Genomic DNA, 21,829 nt, shown 5'->3' on the forward strand with positions numbered 1-21,829 from the left:
CTTAACTATAATTTTTTATACTTCCTTTTGATAATGCAGAGTTCCAGAATGACACGCTAATTTTCATGGAGCCTTATTTTTTAAAATAGAGCACTCTCATAAATACAATTTCCGATTGGTGACTAATCGTAATCTCTAATTGCGTACAGTTCATAGTGGGGTAATGTTGTCTTCTACTTCCAGGTCTTCAAGCGGAGAGTTTGTAGCCAGCCAGTTCATCGCGAGCTTGTTAAAGGAACAAGAACATTAATGTGACTTTTATTGCACATAGGCCTAGGTCACTTTATAAGTAAATTGTGTCGATATATGATTATATGATCGAGACTCAAATCTTCAGTTCATAGTCTTAAATTAAAGTTGAACAGGCCTTAATTTAAATTGTAACTTCGGTCAAAATCCGGGAAGTTCAAGACTAGTGTTACTTGTTAAATTGTCTTCCTGTCTTTCCCAGGCATCTTAAGGTTTAGGTCAGACAAGAAGTCGGTGGCTAAGCTATTGCTTTTTCTTTTTTCCAGAGACTGGGGTTGACTACCACCGGCAGTGAGATGGAATTTTCTCGTAATTAGTGACATTTACCCAGGTATCGGTGGAATTACCCATCTTACATTTGTTTGACCATTTCTTATTGGAAGCCAGTAAGTGGTTGAGTTAATCTTTCTTGTAGATGGGTTTTGATATGCTGGTTGGCTCGTGGAGCGACGGTTCTTAGTTTGATTATTCGATGATAATCAAATAATGTTACGCAAGAAAGGAGTATGCGGTATAACTTCTGGGATACAGGCATTTCATAAGGTTTCTCCTACTTTCCCGGGCACTTTCTCCCGGCATTGGAAGTTGAGAGGAGTACTGAGATAAAAGTTGTTCAAGAATTAAACGATTTTACAGATTTTTGGGTAGATTCATCTAGGTTTACTCTAGAGAAACTTCGACCACCTGATGAATTTCTTGTAATTTCATTGTCCTGAGCTGGAAGTTGGTCTGCCAGGCCCACCCGCAGGCACTAGTTGTGTTGGAAATGGTGGTATTGATATTGCCCATACTGTCATAGGTAGTATTGATATTGCCCATACTGTCATAGGTAGTATTGATATTGCCCATACTGTCATATAGTCGAAGCCAAGGATGGGGCTGAAACTAACGTGTTCTGTTGAGTGGGCTGAAGGCATTGCAGTGTGTTTGAGTAGACGGTTCTTCCATTGCATAGGCCCGGATAAAAAAAAACTGTTATTCATTCGAAATTGTTTTACGAATGAGATGCAGTCAGACGAGACCCTGGACATACTCTTTTCCCCCTTCCTGTAGCGGTGGCGCAAGGCGGGTTGCAGCATGGTGGACAGAATTACTGTTTCTGTTGCGTCAGTATATTACACAAGGTGAAAGCAAGCGAATTCGGAGAAAGACTTTCCTCTCGGGGGATTCCTTTTTAAATCTTACTAATTCTAGATAGTTCACCTGTCCACAAGAGTATACTTACACACGGTAGCTCGAGACTTTCGAATCTCTCCACTCAGGATATATCGTAATTGTAAATTGAATTATCACGGTGAAAGGAAAGAAGCCATTATATTCCAAAACAAGATTGAAAAGAATTTTATTTATAAAGCAGGTCATTTTACAGCCAGTGAAATGAGATAAATTAAACTCTTAACGAAACAAACTGATTAAAATCTATTTACAAACGAAATTGCTAAACTATTGAGTCATTCATCTTCGAGAAATTATTGCATATGTAGGGGATTTTAAATTTGATCCAGATGTTTTGAAGTCTAAATTATTTCTTCCCTGAATTTCAATGTTGCAGTAAGTCCTCAGCCCGAAGGCAGGTTGGATTCTCAACATTTGCCATAGAGTTGTGTAGTTTCCTGCTGTTTTCGTTACCGAGCCGGGCTCGCTGCTTTGAGCTTCATTTCCACACTATTCAGCACAGGTACTAGTTGTGTTACCTCAGTCACTTTCATATAGTCAAAGTCACGAACAGGAAAATGAAAGTAACTAACTTGTTGTAGCCCATACCAGAAGTCACAGTGCATTGTGAACATTGTATCTAAACAAAGATTGATTTGGGCTGGTGAATTTCAATAAAGTAGCGAAAATAAATTTTATTATTACTTTTAAATAACCATGATTGTAAACTGCTTTGGCCAATGGATTCTCCGCAATACTCATTACACTTGCATATGTGGTGGATTGTTTGAAATTGAGAATCAAGATTCACTCGTTACCGTACGCAGCGCAGGTATTGTTATTAATTGCTAATAAACGGCGATTTAACTCCTTTAGATATGTTCTTTGCTGAATTGTATGCGTTAAAGAAAGATTCAGATTTTAATTTTTTTTTTTTTGCAAGCTGCTTTACGTCGCATCGACACAGGTAGGTCGAATGGCGTTGATGGGATAGGAAAGGGCTAGGAGTGGAAAGGAAGCGTCCGTGGCCTTAATTAAGGTACAGTCCCAGCATTTTCCTGGTGTGAAAATGGGAAACCACGGAAAACCATCTTCAGGGCTGCCGCCAGTGCGGTTCGAACCAACTACCTCCTGAATACTGGATACTGGCCGCACTTAGCGACTGCAGCTATCGAGCTTGGTATTCAGATGTTAAGTGGGCTCTCTTGGCAGTATTGTAATGTTACTTCCACTGCTGACGGTAGTGGCGCAGTATTTGTTTGGTCTTTAACCAGCTTGTACTTAATTACGTGGCATGCCTCGTTTGGTTGTTCACTAACTCCGCCTTTACTGGCGCTGGCGAGGCTGCCTTGTGAGAGGTGTCTATGCTGAACATACTCTCTGGATGTATAAAGTAGAAACTGTTTAGATGACAGCTGAGAACCAGGCTCGAACAGCTTTTTTTTTTTTTTTCTTTTTACCAACAAAGAACTCCTTAGCATTAGCGCTTTCGAATAATTCAGCTGAAAGAATCCTATAGGGCTCTGCTGCTTTAAGATCCATTGCTTTCACGCCATTTTTGCAACACTGTTTTTCAAATACATCAAATGACTGGACGTGTAACATTTTCTGAAGTCATATTTTCGAATTTTCACAACGATAACCACTCTCTTTCGAATTCTCGCGAGGCACTGTGAACTCTCTTCCTAATCTTTTACTTTATACTATGTTATGGAAGAAAAAATCATTGGCAAGTTCAGGAAATGAAAATCGCACTTACCTGGGCAGGTATCGGCTAACTCTTATCACGTTGGCGGCCAGATGTTGTGGTGTATTATATTTCTTTAAAGCTATGCTTTGAGACAGGAACAAACGATATTTTCAATTTCCTGTAAGTAATTGTGACTGGTTTCTCAGACACCCATAACATTCAATACGTTTTTATTGTTCTCCATGTGCATATCCATATGCTTTAGAAGTTCATGAATTTTCAAATTTGTAAAATAAGAATAATAGGAAATTAAGTCGATAACTGTGAAATCAAATAGCCAAGTAGAGATACCTTAATAATTTTGAATATTTATACTGTCGTATACAGGGATGCTGTACTATAAACAGCAAGGGAATGCCTAAGAACAACTGTGTGTAAAGATGGGAAAAAGCGAAAAACTTGGTGGAATGATGAAGCGAGAGCAGCTTGTAAACGTAAAAAGAAGGTTTATCAGAAATAGCTCCAACCAATGCAGACAGGGAATTGTACGTAGATGAAAAAAACAGAGCGAAACAAATAGTTGTTGAATCCAAAAATAAGTCGTGGGAAGATTTTTGTAATAACCTGGAAAGGCGAGGTCAAGCATCAGGGGAAACCTTTCTGGACAGTAATAAAGAATCTTAGGAAGGGAGGGAAAAAGGAAATGAACAGTGTTTTGGGTAATTCACGTGAACTGATAATAGATCCCAGGGAATCACTGGAGCGGTGGAGGGAATATTTTGAACATCTTCTCAATGTAAAAGGAAATCATCCTGGTGGTTTTGCGAACAACCAAGCTCATGGGGAGGAGGAAAATGATGTTGGTGAAATTACGCACGAGGAAGTGGAAAGGATGGTAAATAAACTCCATTGTCATAAAGCAGCAGGAATAGATGAAATTATACCTGAAATTGTGAAGTATAGTGGGAAGGCAGGGATGAAATGGCTTCACAGAGTAGTAAAATTAGCATGGAGTGTTGGTAATGTACCTTCAGATTGGACAAAAGCAGTAATTGCACCTATCTATAAACAAGGGAACAGGAAGGATTGCAACAATTATCGACGTATCTCATTGATTAGTATACCAGGCGCCGGGCTGAGTGGGTCAGACGGTTAAGGCGCTGGCCTTCTAACCCCAACTTGGCAGGTTCGATCCTGGCTCAGTCCGGTGGTATTTGAAGGTGCTCGAATACGACAGCTCCGTGTCGGTAGATTTACTGACACGTAAAAGAACTGCGGGACTAAATTCGGGCACCTCGGCGTCTCCGAAGACCTTAAAAAGTAGTTAGTGGGACGTAAAGCAAATAACATTATTATTGTTATTATTATTAGTATAACAGGCAAAGTATTCACTGGCATCATGGAAGGGAGGGTGCGATCAGTCGTTGAGAGTAAGTTGGATGAAAACCAGTGAGGTTTCAGACCACAGAGGGGCTGTAAAGCTAAGATTTTTAGTATGCGCCAGGTAATTGAAAAATGCTACGAGAGGAATAGACAGTTGTGCTTGTTTCTTAGATCTAGAGAAAGCATATGACAGGGTACCGAGGGAAAAGATGTTCGCCATACTGGGAGACTATGGAATTAAAGGTAGATTATGAAAATGAATCAAAGGCATTTATGTTGCCAATTGGGCTTCAGTGAGAATTGATGGTAGAATGAGTTCTTGGTTCAGGGTACTTACAGGGGTTAGACAAGGCTGTAATCTTTCACCTTTGCTGTTCGTACTTTACATGGATCATCTGCTGAAAGGTATAAAGTGGCAGGGAGGGATTCTAGTAGGTGGAAATGTAGTAAGCAGTTTGGCCTATGCTGACGACTTGGTCTTAATGGCAGATTGTGCCAAAAGCCTGCAGCTTGGAACTTGAAAATAGGTGCAATGAGTATGGTATGAAAATTAGCATTTCGAAGACTAAATTGATGTCAGTAGGTAAGAAATTCAACAGAATTGAATGTCAGATTGGTAATACAAAGCTGAAAGAAGTAGATGATTTCAAGTATTTAGGTTGTGTGTTCTCCCAGGATGGTAATATAGTGAGATTGAATGAAGGTGTAGTGAAGCTAATGCAGTGAGCTCGCAGTTGCGATCAGCAGTATTCTGTAAGAAGGAAGTCAGCTCCCAGACGAAACTATCTTTACATCGGTCTGTTTTCAGACCAACTTTGCTTTACGGGAGCGAAAGCTGGGTGGACTCAGGATATCTTGTGAATAAGTTAGAAGTAACAGACATGAAAGTAGCGGGAATGATTGCTGGTACAAACAGGTGGGAACAATGGCAGGAGTACTCTGAATGAGGATATAAAGGCTAAGTTAGGAATGAAGTCGATGGATGAAGGTGTACGCATAAACCGGCTAAGCGGTGGGATCATGTGAGGCGAATGGAGGAGGATAGGTTACCTAGGAGAATACTGGACTCTATTATGGAGGGTAAGAGAGGTAGAGGTAGACCAAGGCGACGATGGTTAGACTCGGTTTCTAACGATTTAAGGATAAGAAGTATAGAACTAAGTGAGGCCACAGCACTAGTTGCCAATAGAAGATTGTGGCGACGTTTAGTAAATTCACAGAGGCTTGCAGACTGAACGCTGAAAGGCATCACAGTCTATAATGATGACGTATGTATGTATGTATGTATGTATGTATGTATGTATGTATGTATGTATGTATGTATGTATGTACAGCACGCGGAACTTTTAGTGATACCAGATTTTACGGGGTGAGGGGTAAGGAGGGAGCTCTCCCGGTTCCGGTAATACTGCCAACTGGATAGAAATGTAATCTAAATTGAATCGATAGTATGATCGATCGATATGAACTTTCTAAACCTTTATTATCTTAAGCCAACGACTGTGTCACACACACACACAACATTATATAACATTTCTCGATGTGAATCTTGTTCATAGCATGGATTCTATATTTTGCCTTTGCTGTGTAAACAACAGCAGTACCAGTACATAAAGTGTACGCCAGATGTCTCACGGCGATGCATAATGTATTCACAGTTTGTGTTCCAAAGGTTGCCAATACGAATCTCGAAGATTACCGTGGTCTACCGATTCAGCACTAGGGAGGCCAGGTTTAATCACAAGTTTCGCGTACTGTATGTATGTATGTATGTATGTATGTATGTATGTATGTATGTATGCATACTGTCGTAGAATTATAAACAAATCCCAACGGAATTTACTGTTTGATTAGGATTGTGCTAAGTCATATATTCGGAATAGTATATCCTGAAAAAACTGTTGTTAATCTTTCCTCTTTGTGGACGCACGTTGTAGACAGGATGGGAGACTGATCTCGGAGCTGTTATCGCGCTGACCTGTGGCAGTGTCAGCGGTTATCATGCATATAGCGCGTGTTCATATTGCCGTACTCGTTCGCAACTTCAGCCCTTCATCCTTTCTGTTTCATATAGAATATATAATTTTCATTTTATTGCCCTTTCATTACAGCATGTATCAGCTAAAGTTAAAGTTTCTCATGACGTCATTAAAACAACACGGTTATAAAAACCCTCCCTCAAACTCTATCTTATTAGTCATTATTTCATGTCATATTCATATTTTGAGGTGTAGAACTTGAAGTGTGACCGGTGTTTGTGCCCCAGACAAAATTCCCTGGTGGTATTTGTATGTGTCACGGTCGTTTCCTTCTCACTCGTAGCCCTTTCCCATCTGTGCGACGTAAACCATGAAAGAAAAGTGAAAACTCGTGGACTTTATGGCTTAAAATGACTCGTTAACACGGCTGAAAAACGGTAAAACGGTAGGTAGAAACAGTTGCACTTGTAGACAAATTTCATGAAAGTAACGAGTCAACTTGTTAATGTGATGTTATAATGAATCCTGTCCATAGCATGTATTTTTTTTATTTTTATTTCTGTGCTGGAGATTATAATATAGATACAACATGGGGAAAGACAGCAGTCGCGGATTTTTAGAAAATTACTCTTTATTTCATTGTGTTGTAACATGGAAGCCACGGCAAACAATTTTGAAAATGGTGATGAAATACTCATTCTCCAAATGCATGTGAATGACCATCATACCTGGTTGTAGCTTGCCGTTGGTTTTAAAAAGTATCACTGATTGATCTACTTGTCCGACTCGTTCGCTGAATGGTCAGCGTACTGGCCTTCGGTTCAGAGGGTCCCGGGTTCGATTCCCGGCCGGGTCGGGGATTTTAATCGCTTCTGATTAATTCTTCTGGCTCGGGGACTGGGTGTATATGTCCGTCCCAACACTCTCCTCATCATACTCAGACAACATACTACACTACCAACCACCACAGAAACACGCAATAGTGCTTACATCCCTCCATAGAGGGTTGGCGTCAGGAAGGGTGTCCGGCCGTAAAAACAGGGCCAAATCCACATGTGCGACGCAGTTCGCACCCGCGACCCCACAGGTGTGGGAAAAAGCGGCAGGAAAAGAAAGAAAGAAGACTGATCTACTTGCTGAGGACAGGATCAAACGTTTTGTTAAACCCTCGAGGTTATCTTGGACGTTGACCTCGTGTTCTCTTCTCTGCCTAGGAAGCATGGTAGTAACGGTTCTGCGTTCCGTCTGTCCTTGAGAGAAGTTAGTAATTCAGCAGGAGTTAAATTTCGTTTGTTTCACTGGAAAACAGTTGTCTTTTATAAGATGTCCTCATTCGTTAGTCCGGTGTACTTGTTTCCCTTATCGTAGCCTTGGTCAAATCAAATCACTACCGAGCAAATGAGCTTGTATTCGGGAACCCCACTTTGGGAGCCCTGAAGATGGTTTTCCGTGGATTTCCATTTTCACACCAAGCATCGTAATTAAGACCACGGCCACTTCCTTCCCGTTCCTAGCCCTTTCCTATCCTATCGTCGCCATAAGACCTATCTGTATCGGTGCGACGTAAAGTAACTTGTAATATAAATCAGTCATCACTAATCTGCATTTGCGGCTGGTGGCAGGTTCATTGTTTACGTAGCGTTATTCCAATCCCTTATTCCTCATCCTATAAATTACTATTTGCCCCAATTTATCCTCTTGAATTCCAGTTTCATCTTCATCTCCTGCTTTTAAAAGCCGTTAATATTCTGATCTGTCTGTTAACCCTTGATCACAGTAACAAACCAGCGATTTGGTATCGGATTCTGCACCACTTGAGAGAAAGAGAAGAAAGAAATATTGTAGTTTGGAAATTGGAAACAACCATGTTCCATCGTCTCTCTGAATGTTTGAATGCTATGACTCATTGTTTGGGCGAATAAATAATAATAATAATAATAATAATAATAATAATAATAATAATAATAATAATAATGCGATGGCTATATCTAAATAAATTATTTGAGCCGAAATTCCGTTGTGAAGGAGACTGATATTCATTAACACAAAATTCGATCGTCTTGTCGATATCGTGGAGGATTTCAGGAAACAACCCCTTCAAGAATTATTCCCACAATTTTACTTTAATATTTGACTGGTGTTTGAAAAGTGCCGACGACAATTATGGAGGTGTAGTTAAAAGTTTGAATTGTAACAATGCAAGTTCGCTAGTCTGAGATGAGTGCGTGGTAGCAAGTTCGACAGTGTGGTGTGGTGAATTGGTTGATAAAAGACGTAAATGTCTCAAATCCGTTGGGAAATTTCATTCGGGGTTCTGTTTTACAATAGCAGCCCCGTGGATGACTGTTCATCTCGCATAAAACACCACTTGATTAACTCGCGACGGCAGTTTGTTTACTGTGGCTCTGTTATATGGTTCGTCTGCGCATAGGTGCAGGAGCATCTTTCATGCAGCTTGCCTTCAGTATGTGGTGTGAAGTGTCGTTTGAGCTGAGAGGAGCCTTGTTTAGATTAGAGTCACACAGCGGATAGAACGCCATTTTTCTTAACACGATGGAAAACACCTTCTCTACCATTAAGCACGAATGTTGAAAATTACAAGTGAAGACAGTCATTGCGACAACCTGTGTTCATTAACATCTTCGACAATGTACAGGATGTGGTGGTGCACGCAGTTAGGTATCTGTTGCCGTCCTCACCTGGCATATTATAATGACGTATCTTGATGTTCAGAGCATGTCTGTAATGTCGGTACTGGTTTTTCCTCGTATTGTGCATCACAGACGTAACTGAAAATGCGGAGGTATTAGTGGAATGAAAAACTGTTGGACTGTAGTCTGCCAAGTCCGCTGAAATCCTTACAACAACGGCCCTGTAGGAGGAAGATTAACATTATTTATTGCTGGGACGGACTACACCAAAAATGGTCTCTCTCATCTTCGCCAATTTCAAATCATCACAAGTAACAACAAACTCTGTAAGCACCATATCTCACCAGAGAATGGATCTGGGCTTAATCAGTTGTTAAGGGTTTCAAAATAGTCACTGTCCCGTCTGATTGGTTCTTTACGTCTAGTAACACTTAATTAAACATAACTTTTCATGGAGCTAGTAATGACATTCCACCTTATCACCTTTTATATGTTAGTTATACAATTATTCCCTTTCTTAATGTCTGTGGATTATTTCCGCATAGGCTCTTATCTAGATTAATAATTATCTTTGAAATCTCCATTGAAATACTTCTCTCATCCTAACGCTGTTATCCTACACTCCCATTTGCAATAAACTTAAAGGAAATACCTTTAGTGAATTGTATGTGGCTGACCGAAATTCTCATAAAAATAAAGTCTGCAGGTCATCGCGGGGATTCTCTCTGTCGTTATTCTTGGCTTTCTGGACCGGGACCGCTATCTCGCAGTCAGAAAGCTCCTCAGTTACTGAGTGGACTTCGACCAGAGCAGGCCTGAGATCCAGGTCAGTATCCTGGGGCCAGCCACACTTTTATAAACGGTGAAGTTTTGGGAAAGGGGGGGCGGGGCACTAGGCTTCATTTTACTATGTGCTAGAGTGAAAGAGGAAATATTTTCAAGAAATACTCAAAAGGGAAAATGAGCCAACAGGAAAAACGGCGTACTATTTTGTTTTCTGTCTACTTTTGCTGGGATTTGAAGACCACGTGTCTTTTCTGCGCCAGTCCTTGTGAAAATCCCACCCAAAGTCGCCTCCAGCCTGAGACACACGGGTTGGAAGTCGACTGGCTAGAATGAAGGAATCCTTTTAACGCTGCCTCGTCAAATATTCTGTTCGTTAATTTTCTTAAAACATGTATTTAGGCGCTGCACGATGAGCAGAGTTGTTGTAGCAGTCGCTCTGATTGCGGTCGATCACCTGTGTTTACTGTAACCACCTGTTCTGTTAAACAAGGGCTATGTTGACAGTGGAGATGGTACTGTACATAACACGTGCGCGGGGGAGTGGCGCTCTGCTGACCAGCCGGTTTATTGACACGGTCGACATGACCTTGCCACTGGCTTTGCGAAATACTCCCGCCTGTTTTTCGTTCCGACAAGAAATGCCCTTTCACGATGCTCCTCGTGACTGGATGCCACTTCACTTGTAGCAACTTGGTCGTTATTTAGGAGTTATTCATTTACGTGGGGATTGTCTGTGTGTTTGTTCAGCCCGAAAGCTGGTTGAATCGTTAAATAGCAACACCAGTGGTTATGTGATTATTGGGAAACGACTATAACGAGGCGTACTAGGCAAAATTAGTAGCGATTTAGTTACACCCACCAGTCGTGCTTGAGTATATGGCATAAGCCCATCATATTTTGTGGCCGTAGTGGTAATTTGGGCGTTGAAGCATGAGACCCGGTGAGCAAAATGCAGACACGACGATGGTTAGACTAAGCCACTGAGTGCAGAGTAAATGAGGCCACGCAGAGGATTATTGTTGAGGTGCGTAGTCAGTTTATGGAGGCTTGCAGATAGAACACTGTAAAGCATAACTATCATATAGCTTTATGTATGACTGTCGTATATGTTATTTCGTTGAGGTCGGTCTATCTGTCTTTCTTTCTTGGTTCCACATGGATGGACTGTGCCGTTTTGAAGGTCATTGCTTGATGGATCTACATATTGGGAATCTGTCGTAAAGTGTCATGAGATATCTTAGTGCAGTATGCCAATGTGAACTACAGTAGTTCGTTGCCATGACAATATAAGACCTAATATTCTTATATTCGTCATGCTGTTACCATTGATGCTTCCACGGCCCGTAATTATAAACATGACACGACATAAGCCCAATAAGCGTATACCATGTATATCGGGGATTTAAATGAGACTATGGAGTGGGTATGTGGGAGACTGGGAGTGAGATTTTTAGATCCTAATGGGTGGGTAGGAGATAGGGATCTGGGCTCAGATGGCCTTCACTTAAACCGCAGTGGTACATATAAGGTAGGAAATTTGTTTAGAATGGTTATAGGGAGGTTCATTCTGGGAAACGGGTGGCTTTAGGGAGCGGTGATAAGCGAACAGGGAACTGGAAGTCAAGTAGGGATGACATAAAAATGTTAGTGCTGTAAAGAAAGGATTATAATTAAGTAATTTAATAGATACATACTTGCCAGATAATGTAATAGGAGTTGAATCATGGCTGAGAAATGATATAATGGATGCAGAAATTTACTCACGTAACTGGAGTGTGTATCGTAGAGATAGGAATGGTAGGAGGGGGAGTATTCATTCTGGTGAAAGAAGAATCTGTAAGCTACGAAAAAGTTAAAGATGACAAATATGAAATTCTAGGTGTAAGGCTCATCTATAAAGATAATAGGCAACTTGATGTCTTTGAAGTGTACAGACCGGGAAAGGGTAGCGCTGACGCTGATTCAGAATTATTTGATAAGATAATCGGCTATGTGGGAAACGATAAGGAAAGGAACGTGATTGTACCGGGTGATCTCAATTTACCAAATGTCAATTGGGAAGGTGATGCGAATGACAGGAAGCATGACCAACAAATGGCAAATAAGTTAATATGGGAAGGGCACCTGATTCAGAAAGTGATGGAACCAACTGGAGGGAAGAATATTCTGGATGTGGTGCTGGTAAAACCAAATGAGCTCAATTGAGAAACCGAAGTAATAGATGGCATTAGTGATCACGAAGCTGTTTTTGTGGTAGTTAAAAATAAATGTGAAAGAAAGAAAGATATTAAAATTAGGACTATTAGGCAGGACCACATGGCTGATAAAACAGGCATGAGGGAGTTTTTTTAAAGTAACTATGATCGGTGCAAAACGGTAAATAAAAATGTAAACAGACTCTGGGATGGGTTTAAAGCAATTGTTGAGGAATGTGAAAATAGGTTTGTACCTTTAAAGGTGGTAAGGAATGGTAAAGATTCACTACAAAGGGCACTAGGAAAGTTTTGCAATACGCAAAAACGGTTGGCTGAAGACCCCTGTTATGGTGAGGGGTGAAAACCGGTCTAGAAGACAGCAAGGCGCGACCTTCACACCAGTTGTTACCAAGCAGTGGGATTGAAAGCAAGTTAAGATGTCATTGTGGTCTAAAGGTGAATATCGCGCAATTATCCGCTACAATTTTGCTCGTGCATTAACTGTTGACCAGGGCCTGGAGAAAATGACACCTGTGCTGGGGAAAGACTGTCCACATCGGACAGCAATTTTCCGCTGGTTCAAAGAGTTCCAGAGGGGAAATTTTGGGGTTGAAGACGATCCTCGTTCTGGGCGACCGTCTGAATCATTGAGAGGAAAACATTGAAGCTGTGAGGAAAATGTTGCAGCAAGAGAGGCGGTTGACATATTATCAGGTAGAAGAGACCCTCCACATCCCGGCACCAGCTGTTCATTCAGTTCTACACGACCATCTCCATGTTAGAAAGGTTTGTTCCCTTTGGGTGTCTCATTCACTTTCAGAGGAACAAAGGGCACATCGAGTGAAATTGTGCCGAAAAATGCTAAAACAGTTTGAAAACGGGACTCACTTTGCAAAACTTTCCTAGTGCCCTTTGTGTATTATAATAGAGAAGTAAGGATACAAAGGAGAAGGTGCAGGTTGGAAAGAAATAGAATTAGAAATGGCTGTGGAAGTAAGGGGAAATTGAAGGAACTTACAAGCAAATTGTATCTAGCAAAGAAGTCAGCTAAGGATAACATGATGGCAAGCGTAATTGGCGGTCATACAAATTTGAGTGAAAAATGGAAGAAGGCAGAAACAGGTTCCAAGAAGGACATTTCAGGGACCATTAATGAGCAAGGAGAGTGTGTATGCGAGGATCTTCAAAAGGCAGAAGTATTCAGTCAGCAGTATGTAAAGATTGTTGGTTACAAGGATGATGTCGAGATAGAGGAGGTGAAAAGAACTAAAGAAGTATTAAAATTTACCTATGACAACAGTGATATTTACAGTAAGATACTAAAGACAATAGGTTGGGATATGCAGTAGTACCATATCGGAAGTACTTATTTGATTATTGTTTGCATGAAGGACCTATACCAAATGAATGGAGAGTTGCTATAGTAGCCCCTGTGTATAAAGGAAAGGGTGAGTTGAAACTTACAGGTCAGTCAGTTTGACATGCATTGCACGTAAGCTGTGGGGAAACCGTGCGAGTTGGCCTTGCGGTTAGGGGCGCGCAGCTGTGAGCGTGCATCCGGGAGATAGTGGGTTCGAACCCCACTGTCAGCAGCCCTGAAGATGGTTTTCCGTGGTTTCCCGTTTTCACACCAGGCAAATGCGCTGTACTTTAATTAAGGCCACGGCAGCTTCCTTCCCATTCCTAGGCCTTTCCTATCCCATCGTCTTCATAAGACCTAGCTGTGTCGGTGCGACGTAAAACAAATAAAAAAAACAAGCTTTGGGAAAGCGTTCTTTCTAATGATATTAGGCATGTTTGAAAAAATAATGACTGGCTATATAGAATGCAGTTTGTGTTTAGGAAAGGTTATTCAACTGAAGCTCAAGTTGTAGGATTCCAGCAAGATATAGCAGATATCCTGGATTCAACAGGTCAGATGGACTGTATCGCGATTGGCCGATCTAATTCATTTGATAGGGTAGATCATTGAGACTACTGGCAAAAATGAGTGCAATTGGACTTGACAAAAGAGTGACTGAATGGGTGGCTCTGTTTCTAGAAAATAGAACTCAGGAAATTACAGTAGGCGAAGCTTTATCTGTCCCTGTAATAAATAAGAGGGGATTTCCTCAAGGCAGTATTATTGGACCTTTTTCTTATATATATCAATGATATGTGTATAGTTGAATCAGAGATAAGGCTGTTTGCAGATGATGTTTTTCTGTAGAGAGTAATAAATAAGTTACAAGATTATGAACAACTGCAAAATGACCTCGATAATGTTGTGAGATGGACAGTAGGCAATGGTAAGATGATAAACGGGGTTAAAAGTCAGGTTGTGAGTTTCAACGAATAGGAAAGGTCCGCGCAGTTTTAATTACTGCGTTGATGGGGTGAGAGTTCCTTTTGGGTATCATTGTAAGTACCTAGGTGTTAATATAAGGAAAGCTCTTCATTGGGGTATGACGTAAATATGATCGAAAATGGTTATGAGGGTATTTAGCGGTTGTAGTAAGAATGTAAAGAAGAAGGCATATAGGTGTCTGGTAAGACCCCAACTAGAGTATGGTACCACTGTATGGGACCCTCACCAGGATTACTTGATTCATAAAGTGGAAAAATCCAAAGAAAAGCAGCTCGATTTGTTCTGGGTGATTTGCGACAACAGAGTAGCGTTACAAAAGTGTTGCAAAGTTCCGGCTAGGAAGACTTGGGAGAAAGGAGACGAGCTCCTCGACTAAGTGGTATGTTCCGAGCTGTCAGTGGAGAGATGGCGTGGATTGATTTTAGTAGGCGAGTAAGTTTGAGTTGTGTCTTGAAAAGTAGGAATGATCACAAAATGAAGATAAAGTTGGAATTCAAGAGGACAAATTGAGGCAAATTTTCGTTTATAGGAAGTTGAGTTCGGGATTGGAATAACTTACCAAGGGAGACGTTCAATAAATTTACAATTTCTTTGCAGTCATTTAAGAAAAGGCTAGGGAAACAACAGAAAGGGAATCTGCCATCTGGACGACTGCCCTAAATGCAGATCAGTAGTGATTGACTGATTGATTGGTTCCTGATACTGACTGTTAATAGGTCAGTGATGTTTGTCATGCCATTCGGCTTCGTAAACTGTCGAATGAATTTACTAATCCCTCGCATTTAAGCCCTTTTTTAATACATGCCGGCTATGTGGCATTCGCGGGCTGATGTTGCTAATGGGAACCCACATCAGTAGAGTGCGAAACGTAGGGGAAAACTATTTTTGTTCACAGGGACCTAATTAATTCATTATAGATCCCTCTAAATACATGCCTCTGCTACGGATCCTACTTTGAATATTATTTTCTTATGTCTCTTTTGATTCCAATGGCGGCGCTTACATAGCCAATTCATACTGTGATTCCCTGGCTATTTGTGCATTTACACTGGGATAATACAAAAAGTCTACGAAATATCAAGTTCTCGGGCACCTAATGCATATCATAAGGCTTCAATGATTAATTTTCAGGGCCACAATGCCCGGATTAAATAATAATAATAATAATAATAATAATAATAATAATAATAATAATAATAATAATAATAATAATAATAACACATGGCACAACATCCCATTAGGGCCTTGGCCTGCCAAGACAACTGCTGCCTCGCCAGATGGCTTGCAGATACTGGAGTGCGGGAATTAAAATACCTGGATTGGCCGGAAATCGAACCTGGAGCCAGAGGCAGGCACGCTAGCCTTTCACCACGGGGATGGGTGTATTATTATTATTATTATTATTATTATTATTATTATTATTATTATTATTATTATTATTATTATTATTCACGAAGTGAAAAAACGCTCATTGACCGCCATTGAACCAATAATGATAACATACCAAACGATTTAGGAATGTTTGTGGGTGCCGTACAGGCCTCATTCGCACCAAATAAAGACGCTTTTGTGCGAATAGCAGCTTCGTCTCGAAAACGAGTGATAATGCTGGTAGTAATGACTTCCTGTTGTGTGCTGACGGATTCCCGCCGGTGATAGCTTCAGGTGTAACCAGAACATTCTGTTCCCGTATAGATACATCTTCATTATAGACTGTTATGCCTTTCGGCGTTCGGTCTGCAAGTCGCTGTGAATGTATTAAACGCCACTACAATCCTCTGTATCTAACTCTGTTGCCTCGTTTAGTTCTGCATCTCTTATCTCTAAATCGTTAGAAACCGAGTCTAACCGTCGTCTTGGTCTCCCTCCTCTCTTACCCTCCATGACTGGATCCATTATTCTCTATTCGCCTCACATTGTTGATTTGCCTCTTAAAACAATACTTCCTCGTCTTTGGTCTATCGTTTTTGTTCTTTTCTTGAGAGAAGCTTATATTAATGTTCTATCAACGTAGCCTTATACGTTTAAGACTGCACGGTTTTATCTTAAATGTGATGATAGTGAAAACGCCAGACTGCTGTGTCTCTCACTGCCCCAGGGTTGGCTTCCACGCTCCTCGCTTTCACCTATCGTATCCGACCTTCCTCAAGACCCCAACGCTATTAGAACATTTGAGCCATTTTGCGAGGTGTCGGCCTTCTTCTATCTTTTCTTTTGATAGTGTGTAGTTGTACTTCTCTTAAAACAGTAATCTCCACCATCACCAGGTAAATCCGCCTGTTAAGAGGTCTTTTATATTAAATCCACGGTCTTTGTAGTGACGAAAATGTGATTATCCCCGACCTACCCTCTGTCTGTTGAGTGAACGGGCGCCTGGCTAATCGATCCCACTTGTCGGGCCGCGCCGCGCCGCATACTCGGCTGGTGTATTGATTGTGGACGATGTGATGCGGCAGGGTTGAGCTACCACGTGACGCTCGTAAACACTGACCGCACGTGGCTCTTGCTTTCGCGTAGAAGAGCATTTTGGAAAGTTGAATTGATTAAGAGTGCGTAAATTGGAGAGAGACTGCATTTCATAGTCTCTTATGACTTCAATCTGTGGTGATTGTTTTAAGATTTAGTGCAACTCTCCTGTCTTAACGCTAATCAGAGAAAAAAAGGGGCGTCGGATAAGAAATATGGAAGTGAGTGGCATATTTTGATGAACACTGCACTCCACGGGCTGTTTCGTCCTGAATTGTTGTATATTTCTGAATTTTAATGTCTTCCTCCTTTTTACGATCAAGCGTGGAATCTATGACCACGATGAGACTAATATACTGTAAGTTCTATTGTGAATAAAAGGAAGGGTGATAAACATAAGGCAGATAATTACAGGGCAGCCAGCTGTCGCCGGGACAAAACCTCCATGTGATAATATTACCGACCCGCAGCACATACACTATGAAGAGCGAGAATGCCTTGACAATATTCACACAATGTTGCACCTTAGATGACAGAACCTTACCGGCCAAAGTTCTACGCTAGGGGTTTTGTCCCGGCAACGACGACATGTTACTTATAAGCTCCGGGAAAGCATTCTTTAAGATTATATTAGACACGTTTGCGAAATTACTAACTGGTTTGATAGGAGGTGGTTCATGTTTCGGAAGGGCTGTTCTAGTGAGGCTCAATTTGTAGGATTCCATCAGGATATAACAGATGTTATAGATTCTGATGGTGTATCGCAATTAGTATTGACCTATCCAAGGGGGAAGCTAATAACGAACATGAGGACTGTTGAATGGGTGACTAAATAGAACTCAGGTAAGGCAGTTTTTGAACCGAGTAAAGAAATAGGCTGATTCTGAGCGACTACAAAATGACCTCGACAATGGTGAACACTAGCGGGTATTCACATTAACGAGCTCGTAAATAAAGGTACAGATCTCTCAAACCCACACTCGATGCCAGAACTGGAAAAGAAAGCAGCTCGATTTGTTCCGACAAAATAGTACCGGGCTGGAAAGACGTTCCGAGCTGTCAGATGGCGTGGGATGGCAGTAGACGAATAAGTTCGAGTAGTTTAAAGGAAGAGGAGTAAGGGAAATGTTCGATAAGTTTTCAGGTTGTTTGAAATCATTTAAGACAAGGTAGGTAGGGAATCTGCCACCTGAACGACTGCCCTAAATGCAGATCAATGATGAAGTGCGAATGGCCTACACAGTGGTATGGCCTCCGCTACCGTGTGCAGACATTTCAATTTGACCCCATCTGTGCTGCCTGATCGTCAATTTCGACGTTATGTAAACACCACATGTGTCAGATATTTTACATGTCGACATTGTACGAAATGCAGTGCCCTCTGCCGGGTTTGAATCCATGATCTTGTGCCAGTTGATCCACAGACGGTCACAGCTTCTTAGTGACCAAGCGCCCCAACTGCGTGTAGCTCACTGTTTTCGCCTTTCAAATCCGATTTCACATGTTGGCCCCGCATTCGAGAGATAGTAGGTTCGAATCCCACCGTATCCGTAGTTTCCCATTTACACACATTTTTACCTCAATTTAGGCCAATCTTAGCCTTTTCCCATCCCTCCGCCGCTGAAGAGCTTCGATGTGTTAGTCTGACGTTTTAAAAAAGTAGGAAGGAACCACCACCTTATGCTCTAAAACCGCGACTCGTCACCATTATGTTCGAACAGGTGCGACGAGAATCACATCTCGCCTCGTGGGAGTGAGTTACAGACACAGACTGGCATTTGAAGGTCGTGATATATTGCAGATGAAGTGTAGTGACTGAAACATGATCTGGACAGTATCTGGCGTGGCATGTAACATCTGTGGACCATTCTTGAGCCAGTCTTGCGTTACTGCTAGAGAAATGCCACGCTATCTAATTACAGTGCTATAACAAAGATAAGGGTCTTTTACGAATCTCGGTAATTGAACCTGCCAGGGGCTCTTGCAACCGGAGAGATGTGAATGACGTTAACATGGCCCTGAGTTTTCATTTGTGTCAGGCTTTTCTTATATTGTTCCTACCCTCCTTCCCTCTGCTCTTATTTTTCTCCCGTACTGATGGGTGAGAGAGTCTCTGAAATCCGTAAAAGTATTGAAGGATTTTTTCCCCCTCTGACATTGGAACAAAACCTCTACATGTCTCGTATTTATTCAGAGATCCGAGACAGTCATTCTTCTAGGACTAAAGTGGTTTACTTTTGCCCCGGCCTAATTTAATCTCCAGCATCGGATGTCTGCACAGCTAGACTTCATAATGGCAATACTAGTGATTGTCTTCAACTGCACCCCCCTCTCCCCTTACCGTGGGTGGGGGTGATATAATAACACCCCTTGCCTGTCGTAACGGGCGACTAAAAGGAGCCCCTGGGGCTCTTAACTAGGGGGTGTGGGTTCGCGACCACGGCGCCCTTGGCGGAGTCCTAACATTGCTCCTCAATTCCAACTCTTCTTCAGTTCCGACCGCGACGCTATTAGGTTTCGAGGCCTAGCGAGTCTTTTATTTTCACGCCCTACGTGGCCCTTGTCTTTCGTTGGCCGTTATCTTCATTTTTTGAAGTGTCGGACGCCTTCTATTTTGTCTCTGATTAATGTTAATAGAGGATGGTTCCCTAGTTATACTTCCGCTGAAAACAGTAGGCCTAATCACCACCACCATCAACTGATCCACAAGGCGCTCATTGTTTTAGCTTTTTCGACCCAGTTTCTTCATTATATTTTATTACTGTCGCGATAATAATATCGTTTGGCGCCAACTGAATATTCATTTCAGCGCCCTCCATTTTTCAATGTTTTTTGGGGGGAGGAGGGGAATTTTAAAATTTACTTGTGTAGAACTGTGCTGGCTTGGAGGTGATGTTATGGAAATCCTTTTCGACAGCATTTAAATCACCGAATGGTATTCCATTCAGTGGTACACTAAACTGAGTGGAAATGGGATGGAATACGGTGTTCCGAAATATGTGGCCAGTAACCGGGGGGGGGGGGGTGTGTGGATTGTACACAATAAGTCTTTATGAGCATATGCCCTTCGGTCGATTGTTCACGAACTTCGCCCGTTTTACAGAAGTTATTAGTTATTATTTGGAGTAGGTGGAAAGTTCGTATTTAGGATTAAGTCCGGAGTCAGGCATGCCGTTACGGACATTGCAGTAATTCGCCAGCGCGTCATCGAATACGTGTTCGAACGTGTCAGACAGTGAGGTGGCGTGATCAGGCAGCATGCTGTATCCATGCTGGTGTACCAAAATTGCGACACGTGCTGGAAATGTGTTGTGCCAGGTAAGGCTATTACCAATACTAAGTTGGAAAGTCTCTATTTCAAGATCGAGTTTATATGGACGCGTACACGGTTTTATGTTGTGTAGTGCGTGTGTCAAGACATCCCAACCAATCTCTTCCCACCTCGCTTCTTTAACTTTTGCTGTTTTCCGATCCCGATAGTGTTTGAGTACGCGAGGTCTTAAGGGTATTTCATTTTTACGACGACCTGAAATAATCTTGGATCTGCACACTGGCCCGAAGGAAAACATGGACCCTTCGATTTATCGGAGCTCTTCCTGTCCTTTGTTGGCCGGTATCCAGGTTCAGTCCGCGTTTACACGGATGGTTCCAGGGCAGAAACGAAAGTGGGCTGTGCATTCGTTGTCGACAGTCACATGTTTCTTTTTGCTCTCATGGAAACCTGTAGTGTGTACACAGCAGAGCTCTATGCTATCTGTGAAGCTCTGCGGTACGCACTGTCCGATGAGCGCCGACACTTTCTGCCGTGTACTGACTCCTTGAGCTCGCTACAGTCTATTGATACCTGTTTTCATCGGCACCCTCTGGTTCAGCGGATCCAGGACCTGCTGACCGGGTGTTCAGAGGCCGGCACCAGAATCACCAACCCACATGGGTGTAGAGGGAAACGAGTTAGTAGATAAGGCTGCCAAGGAAACAGTTACATTGTCCCCGTTGCCTTACAAGGTTCCAGCAAGTGATATTCGCTCTCAGGTGAGACATTTGGTTGTCCGATTGGGGGATGGAGTGGCAGGCCACTCCACTTCCAGATAAGCTGAGAGGGATAAAAAGTACAACGAAACTATGGAGGACTTCCCTTCGGGCTTCTGGAAGGGAAACAGTGGTATTATGCCGTCTTTAGATCGGGCACGGTATAGTAACACACACTGAAAGGAGAACTCCCTCCGGTGTGTTCTTGCGGCGATCATCTTACCGTAGTACACATCCTTACGGAGTGCGTGGACCTGGTCGATCTGCGCCCGAGTAGCATCTCCCTCATCCTGCGAGGTGACGAGCGGTCATACGTTGTATTAGGGATTGTGGTTTGTTTCATCGCATATAAACGTAGTATTTCGTATTAGTCTTTGTATTATTGTTCACTACATTTTATTACTTTGACTCTGTTTTAGTTTGCGTTTGTATATTTTAAAGTGCTTTTAAAAATTGTAATTTGCATGATATATTATTGAATTTTAAGGCAGTCTTATTCTACCATAACCTATCATCTTTCATTTGACCGAAAATAAGGTATTACGAATGAGATCCACTGAGGTAGCATGCCTGCCTCTTACCCGGAGGCCCCGGGTTTGATTCCCGACCGGGTCAGGGATTTTTACCTGGATCTGAGGGCTGGGTCGAGATCCACTTAGCCTACGTGATTAGTGTTGAGAAGCTATCTGACGGTGAGATAGCGGCGCCGGTCTAGAAACCCAAGAATAACGAGCGAGATGGTTCGTCGTGCTGACCGCTTGACACCTTGTAATCTGCAGGTCTTCGGGCTGAGCAGTGGTGGCTTGGTAGGCCAAGGCCCTTCAAGGGCTGTAGTGCCATGGGGTTAGATTATTTTAAATTCACAATCGTTATTCATCTTCATTTGTTTTAAATTCTAG

The 21,829-nt window shown here is 42.0% G+C and overlaps 1 protein-coding gene across 5 annotated transcripts in view; it reads left to right on the forward strand.

The window, feature by feature from the left end:
* Positions 1 to 21,829, forward strand: part of tai (taiman) — a 433,432-nt gene that overhangs the window by 255,150 nt on the left and 156,453 nt on the right. The window lies entirely within an intron of this gene.

Source organism: Anabrus simplex, chromosome 4 (genome assembly GCF_040414725.1).
Source record: "Anabrus simplex isolate iqAnaSimp1 chromosome 4, ASM4041472v1, whole genome shotgun sequence".
NCBI lineage: Eukaryota > Metazoa > Arthropoda > Insecta > Orthoptera > Tettigoniidae > Anabrus > Anabrus simplex.